Source organism: Cynoglossus semilaevis, chromosome Z (genome assembly GCF_000523025.1).
Source record: "Cynoglossus semilaevis isolate Cse_v1.0 chromosome Z, Cse_v1.0, whole genome shotgun sequence".
NCBI lineage: Eukaryota > Metazoa > Chordata > Actinopteri > Pleuronectiformes > Cynoglossidae > Cynoglossus > Cynoglossus semilaevis.
Window position 1 is genome coordinate 19254868 of NC_024328.1, and position 7786 is coordinate 19262653.

Below are 7786 nucleotides of genomic sequence, written 5' to 3' on the forward strand. Positions count from 1 at the left end.
CCCAGAAGAGTTGAAGCTGTAATAGCTGCAAAAGGTGGACTGACATCATATTGAACTCTGGGTTAGGAATGGGATGGCACTTCAGTTCATAGTATGAGTCAAGGCAGGTGAGCCAATACTTTTGGTAATATAGTGTATGTGGATGTGGTCGTATGTATATATGTATATGCATAAGTAATATACTATGTATAAATAAATATATTACTAATATCTATCCTATATAAAAGGACATGTATAATTATAGTAACCCCTAATAATAATGGCTGCATAAATATAAGTATATACCTATACATATATATTTATATATATATATGTAACACTAATTTAGTTTAGTAATAACAATACTATAATAAAAATATAATAAGGAAGGAAAGTGAACTACTTGTCATTGTGTGGGCATGGTACCATGCTTAGAGTACTGCGGTGATAACTTGGCAGCTGGTGGATTTGAACCTGAAACCTTCAGGACCCAAGTCTGCTTCCTTAACCGCTAAGCCACCACTTATTATTGATAAATAATAATTGAGATTACAATCTACATCACACACACAATAATAATAATGGCTAAAACTAATCTACTAACACTAACCTATCTATCTACTACTACTAACCTACTAATCTACTAACATCCACTGTTCACGTTTCTAAACAGTGTGCTGCTACTCCTTTTGTATTTGTATTTTGTAGTATTTATTGTACTTTCCTTATCTGTCTATTTTCCCAAAGGGAACTCCCATGGGATTAATACATTTCAATCTATCTCTATCTATCTACTGTACAGGACCCCAAACAGGTGGACAATAGAAAAATGAGCTGATCGCTGTATAAAAAAAAAAGTATAGTAAGTATATATTCTTATAGTATAATGGAAGATTGAGAAGGCTACATCTGTCTGATTGATGTTTTGTGTTTGTCTCCTGCGGAGTATGGTCCAACAATAATCTAATTATAATTTACACTAAAATATGAAGTCCAATTTGTGATGTAACATTATTTAAATTGTTCTCCATAGACCATAACAACAGCTTTGTAAAATATTTTTCATTTGGAGAAAAACAGACAATGAAGATCCAGTGCAAATATAAACACTGTGTAATGGACAAGTATTAGAAAGTGTTTTCACTGGTCTTGTTTGTTCCTGATTAAAAGCAATCAGATGAGGCTACTATTCCTACTGAGACTTTAACTGAACACAGAGACACATATAGAGGAGTAATCTTATAAGTTGGTTGTTGCTCAATATCAGCAACATTGAGCAACAACCATCCAGTACCAGTAGTTCAAATGTGTCCTCAATGATACAAATGTGAAGGGATATGGCTAATTACTTAACTAAGACTGGGAAATTTAAGAAAAAATATAATTATATATTAACAAGTCAGGAGGACATTTTATGAATGCTGATTCATCTCACCAAATCATGATTAATCGTGATTAATCACATTAAAAAATGTAATCATTTGACAGCCCTTTTAAAAACATTCAGGAAACTCAGAGTAGGAAGTGAGGACATGTACTTCTGAAATATGAAAAGGAGAGCAATCTAAAAAGTGTGTTTTCTTAAAGGAGTTGAAACAAGTGCATTCTGCAGCAGGCAATGTGTTGGAGAATTATCACAGACGTGACATCATCACATTACACAGACTTCTGACTAGTGAACTAAAGTAAATGTATTTTTATTTTTCTTCAGCAAGAAAAAAAACATCAGCTTTGAAACCCAAATGGGAGGAGGGTGATCTTCAAGACTGACATGATACTAAGTAATAATTGCAAATTTTAAGGCTTGAACATATAACATTTTCTCAAATTCCTCATTTGTTTTGATCTGACAGGCGAAATCAAAAGATGAAGAGGGGGAGATCCTGGTCGGCCTGTGTGGGAGAAAATGCAAACAGACTGACAGATGGACAATCCCATCGTTGCACAGCAGAGATAAGAGGATTGGACCCAACTGATGTTGTTGTCACTGGCCTTGTCACAACTCTTTGCTTAGTTAGCTCACCATGAGCTCCACCGACTGTGGAGGGGATGTAGGTGACAGAAAGATACATGTAAAAAGAAACCAGAGATAACAAAATAATTTAATTCTGCCGTTCAACATTTGGCCACTGGCTGGTCCACAGAGTCTCATCGTGTGGTGTTCAGGCTACAGTCAGCAGGTATCTCTGTGTTGTGCTTGGTTGCTTCTGCACTGTGAAAGTGAGCATTTTGTCTGTGTGTGAAGGAACCTTGCAGGCCTTGCAGAGGATGATGAAGAGGACGAGGATAAGAACACCAACCACAGAGTTACAAACAATAGCTGTGATGGCCCACACGGACAGACCCATCCTTAACTCATGCTCCATGCTCAGCTGTGTTCACGGTGCTCACTGTGGCAACATCAGAATTCACACTGAGGTGTAAAATGTCTGCATTTGGTTCCACACTGGTCACTCCACCTCCACCACTAATCTCTGAAAGAAAAGTAAATAGCTCAGATGAAAAGAAATGTTTCCAGGCTCCTGCTCTCACACACTACACACACACAAACACACACTGTCATATTTGACAACAATTAACCTTGATGTCAGGAGAGCCAGCTGGGTGTGCCCCTGAGGTCAACTCAGCAAAGATTACTTTCCTCCTCACAATCAAGTCACTGGGCCAAAGTGGCTCAATCCCATTATTAATATCGTGTTACGGGCCACATCATTGAAAACACCTATTTAACAATGCAAACATCCAATCAGACTTACAACAATTCCACCTGTTGAAGTTGTCAAGAGAATCTTGATGATGATGATGTTGATGATTATGCATGATTTAGGGAACAAGACAGAAAAAAAAAAAACAGGGGTGTCAATAGATTTTTGGTTGGGGAGCTACTATGATTAACTTTTAGGGCTAAAATGATTAACCTACATAATTAACTACATTGATAATATTTAATATGTATTTACTCATATAAACCTAATAAACTTCGACTAAATGCTTAATCCAATACTTATATGATTACTAACTTTAATCATATAAGAGATTCAACGTAAATATAGAATGACATCTTTATTTTAAATTCTATTTTAATTGTCCTCAGTCTATCAGTACTCCCTTTGCGCTGCTAGTATATACAGGAACACCTGATCTACGGTAAGCTTACCCTCTACCTATCTCTACTGTGACTGGGAATGGTCCAAATAAAGTAAAAACATCCAGCTAACACCTTCCAAACTCTTCATCACAGGTGAAAGTTTGGAGCCGAAAAGAAAGCTCGTTCTTAAAATTCAGCATCCTGTCACATGACTAGGATGCTGAATATTGAAGTTGAATATCATCAGTTGCCATATTTGTTTCAATGCAATACGCAAGGTTTAAAATGATCACACAAAAGAAGAATCCAAATACCTTTCTTGGTCTAAATTGTGTCAATTGACGCTGTATCAGAAATTGGAGGAAATAATCCATCCTGCATTGTATAAATGATTCACTGCTGGTGGTGGTATAATAATATTCAATATCAGTGTGGGGGATTCTTTCTTCGCACACTTTGGGCCCATACATACCAACATAGCTTCTAGCTAAGTTCTAACAAGATTGTTGATTGATTGCTTCTGTCTTTTTGGATAACACACTGTGAAGAAAAACCCCAATAATCATGGAGGGGTTTAAGGAACATGAAAATGGTTCAAGTGGTGACCGCACAACTGCACTTTTATTTTCTTTTTTTGAAAATTGTGTTATGTGATGTTGATATTGATTCATTATATAATATGACTTAATTTATCGAGATTTTTGATTCTTGAAAAATTTTGCGAACCACTGTGTACATCCAATACAACACCTTTGATTTTGATGAAACAGGTGATTTGGATAATGTGCAAATGTATAGTATAATGATGTCAAGTCAACGTGAATCAAAATCACTGAGAAACCTTTGAATCCGTCACAAACATTCCATTAAGCTTTAAAGTCAAAAGAGGGTTCAACCTGGAAGTAGCTCCCAAGTAAGGTAACACATTTAATTAAAAACAATATTAGAAATAAAAAAACAAGGCATGAAAGGCATTGAGCTTTATTATGTGTAACACTTGGTGAATAGTGGCAGATTATTACATGACAACAAAATTCTCATTAGCTGCAGTTGCTTTTCAAAGTTTCTCCCTTTTAAATTTTTGATCCCATTACACTGACAAGGAAGAATGAAATTACTAGAGGGATAAAGATGCAGCCTGCAATGACTTAGCCTCCCCTTGGCATGATTTTGAGCAGTAATGTTTTTTTTCCAGATAAATTTGTTAGGATCTAATCGCCTAAATAGGTCACAGAGGTCTACTGCTCTGCTTTGTTTGACACACAGAGAGAAATCAAGCAGGAGAAGGATTGTGAATATTTCCCTCTCCAGGTTCACCTCTCATCCTCTCCTTCTAATGCATTTCTAATGAGAGCACATATTTCCCTATTCACTCCCAACTCGGGGATATATTGCAACAGTCTCAATCTACAGTTGGGAACTCATTTCAAAGTTATTCCTCCTTTTATAGGCATTTTGAGCAGGCAAAATAAAGATGGATCGCTCCGAGTCTGACTAGACAGCAGTGATGCATTTTATCTGCCCTCCAACGTATTTGTTGGGTCTTTGTACCAGATGGGTCCCACTCAGGAAGCTGTTGGCATCACTGTGCAGAAAATTATCCTCGTAATTACTGACTGGGAAACTGTCAATAAAATGGCTCTTGGAGTTTTGATGAATAGATTTCCAAAATGTTAGGAGCTTTTTTGTACTCAGATACAGGAAGATATGGCAGGAAGATTCTGTCTCTGTGTGTATGTTGATCTGAAAAGAGTGTGCAAGCATGTATTGATTTCACACAGTCAGTGGTGCATATAACAAGCACATAACTGTCACACTAGCTATTCATTAAGGCTAATTATAAAAATTAGCATTTATTTACTTCACCAAATTAGATGATTGTGGTTCATGTTTATTTACTACAAGAACAATTTGTTCTCATTTGTTAGACACAGACAGCTCCTTGGAACGCTGTGTTAACTACGGCCTAATGCTGCAATCATTTTGAATTCAGATAAAAATATATGAATAAAACTTTTTCAGGAATTGCATGATTAGAGGGTTCAAGGGTTCAGAAAATCAAACACTTCAAAAACTTCCCTCAAACACATGAAGGAATCAAAATACACACACATTGACAGCCAGAGATAAAATATAAAGATAAAGGTGTAAATACTCGAGGTTTGAGGAACAGTTCTGATTTCTGAAGTCTGGAGTCACGGAACAGCAAAATGCAGCAAGAACAACTAGAGACGAAATTCTCATGCCCGTGACTCAGAAAACAAGGCCTTCTCTGTGCCTGTGCAAACAATACAATGTGAATGTATTCAAATATAAGCTATTGAAGAGAATGGCCTCTTTTACAACACGCACAAACGCTGCCACAGACCTGTGGTGGTCACATGCAAAACAGGCCAATGTTTGTGCCTAAAGCCTCACCTGGCAGCTGACAACTTCACATTAATCTGTTCATTTGCCTGCACTCTTCTCCTTCCTCTCCAGGATACGTGGCTGCTCCATGACCAAAGCTTCTTCAACAGAAACTGAAGAATCAACAGTGTTTGAGGAAGTTTATCAGGAAGTGAAATAGTGATACAGCTTATAACCTGAAGCTGCATGTCATCAGTTTTAGTTGACTGAGATTGGTTGAGATGATACATCTTATCATTTGATGTTGTAACACTCTTCAGGGATGCCATAAATTATGTTGCAGTCAGACATATCTGAGTAATGCAATAATATAATGCATAAACCACAGCCTCGGAGTACTTCTGTTTATATTAACGACACTTTAAGCAATGTTAAATATGGACGTTGATTTGGACTATATATTCATAACATATAATATATCTTAATTGGTAACATATTGAGGTCAAACATTAACAGACTTCACCTTTTGTTACTGTTATCTTAGTAAAGTCAGGGTTTGAATGTATGTTGCATTGTAAAGCTGTAAAGTTGTCAAAAGAAAAATCTCATGCAAATAATATAATTTAGATTTCAATAATACTGTTTTTTAAAAATGCAAAAGTTATCAATGAAAAAAAAAAGTTGCCAGTGAAATGATCAATTTTTAACTAATTTACATACACATTCCATACATACATCTCAGGATAAACATTATTACCACACAATTTCTGCATGTATTGTCGTCGAAACTGGTGTTTTTTTTTAATCCAACATCTACTTCTGTAATATCATTTTCCACGTAGGATTAAGAAACCTGCCATATAAATATAGTGTTGTAAAAGTGTTAAAGGGATACATTAGGGCTTTATCCCGATGCTTTGCCCTGGACATTCATAACATCTCAAACAACAACAACAGCTCACCCAACATTTCTCCTCCGTTTTCTCTTGTCCATGCGTCTGCGGTGGCTTCAACCGATAAATCTGTCCTTCAGAGCGAAGCAGCTTCAGCAAAAACCGAATCAACACATGAACTTTGGCCGTAAACTGTTGTCGAAAACTCCGATCGACCGTTTGTTTGGTCGAAGTGCAGAGTAAAGTGGAGAAGTCGACGGGTCCATTTGACTGCTGACAGGCTGAGGGCGGAGATAGTGTTGTTGGTGTCAAACGATCATCGTCTCCTTCCCCCACCACCCACCACCCACAACCCGTCTCCCTTTGCCTCACCCATTCTGTTACTACTGAGCTATTTATAAACCGTAAATACGCTTCTCATCTTGGAACATCCCATCATGAGCTCGGCCTCTTACCTCTTTAGAGACGTCACATTCCAGAGTGTGTGGAATGAGAATGTCAGTAAATGTGTCAGCTGTGGTTCATGTATTTATTTGTCGACGTTTTGAAGCCCAAAACGATAACCTTTGCACATATAAATGTGTATTAATTTTATTAATACTTTTTCTAATTAATACTACTAGGTGTAAAGCCTAATAATATGTACGTGGTGAGCCTTTCCTTCTCTTTCTAGATACGTATATAGATGATATAAAGTTGTAAGGTCTGTCGCAGCAAGACAGAGTACATGTGTGTAAACGGAAGGGAGAACAGTGAAATAGTGAGGTTACAAGGGGCAGAGGTGGTGAAGGTGCAGGAGTTTAGGTACTTAGGATCAACTGTTCAGAGCAGAGGAGACTGTGGAAGAGAGGTGAAGAATAGAGTACAGGCAGGATGGAACAGCTGGAGAAAAGTGTCAGGAGTGATCTGTGACAGAAGAGTGTCAGCTAAGGTGAAGGGAAAGGTTTACAGGACGGTGGGGAGACCAGCCATGATGTATGGTTTAGAGACAGTAGCAATAGGCAGAAGACAGGAGGTGGAGCTGGAGGTGGCAGAGTTAAAGATGCTAAGATTCTCTCTAGGAGTGACAAGAATGGACAGGATCAGGAATGAGGTCATTAGAGGGACAACACAGACAGGAAGGTTTGGAGAAAAAGCCAGAGAAGCCAGATTGAGATGGTTTGGACATGTGCAGAGGAGGGACAGTGGATACATTGGTAGAAGAATGTTAGAGAGACAAAGAGGAAGGCCGAAGAGGAGATATATGGATGCAGTGAGAGAGGGCATGCAGATAGTTGGAGTCAAAGTAGAAAATACAGAGAACAGGGAGAGATGGAAATCAATGATTTGCTGTGGCAACCCCTGAAAAAAAGGGACAAAGCCGAAAGAAAAAGAAGAAGATAAAGTATATATTGATCTCCACATACCAACATTTGCAAGTACTGTTCTGAGGAACTAAAAGTGTGTCTTAAGCATGGGACTTAAGCTGAGGGCAACA

The 7786-nt window shown here is 37.7% G+C and overlaps 1 long non-coding RNA gene across 1 annotated transcript; it reads right to left on the minus strand.

The window, feature by feature from the left end:
- Window positions 1–1660: 1660 nt before the first annotated feature.
- LOC107990227 (uncharacterized) lies at window positions 1661–6636 on the minus strand. Its single transcript, XR_001761780.2, has 2 exons — window positions 6379–6636; window positions 1661–2453 (listed from the first exon to the last, which is right to left on the minus strand). It is a non-coding gene; the product is annotated as an uncharacterized LOC107990227 (long non-coding RNA).
- Between the last annotated feature and the right edge of the window lie 1150 nt (window positions 6637–7786).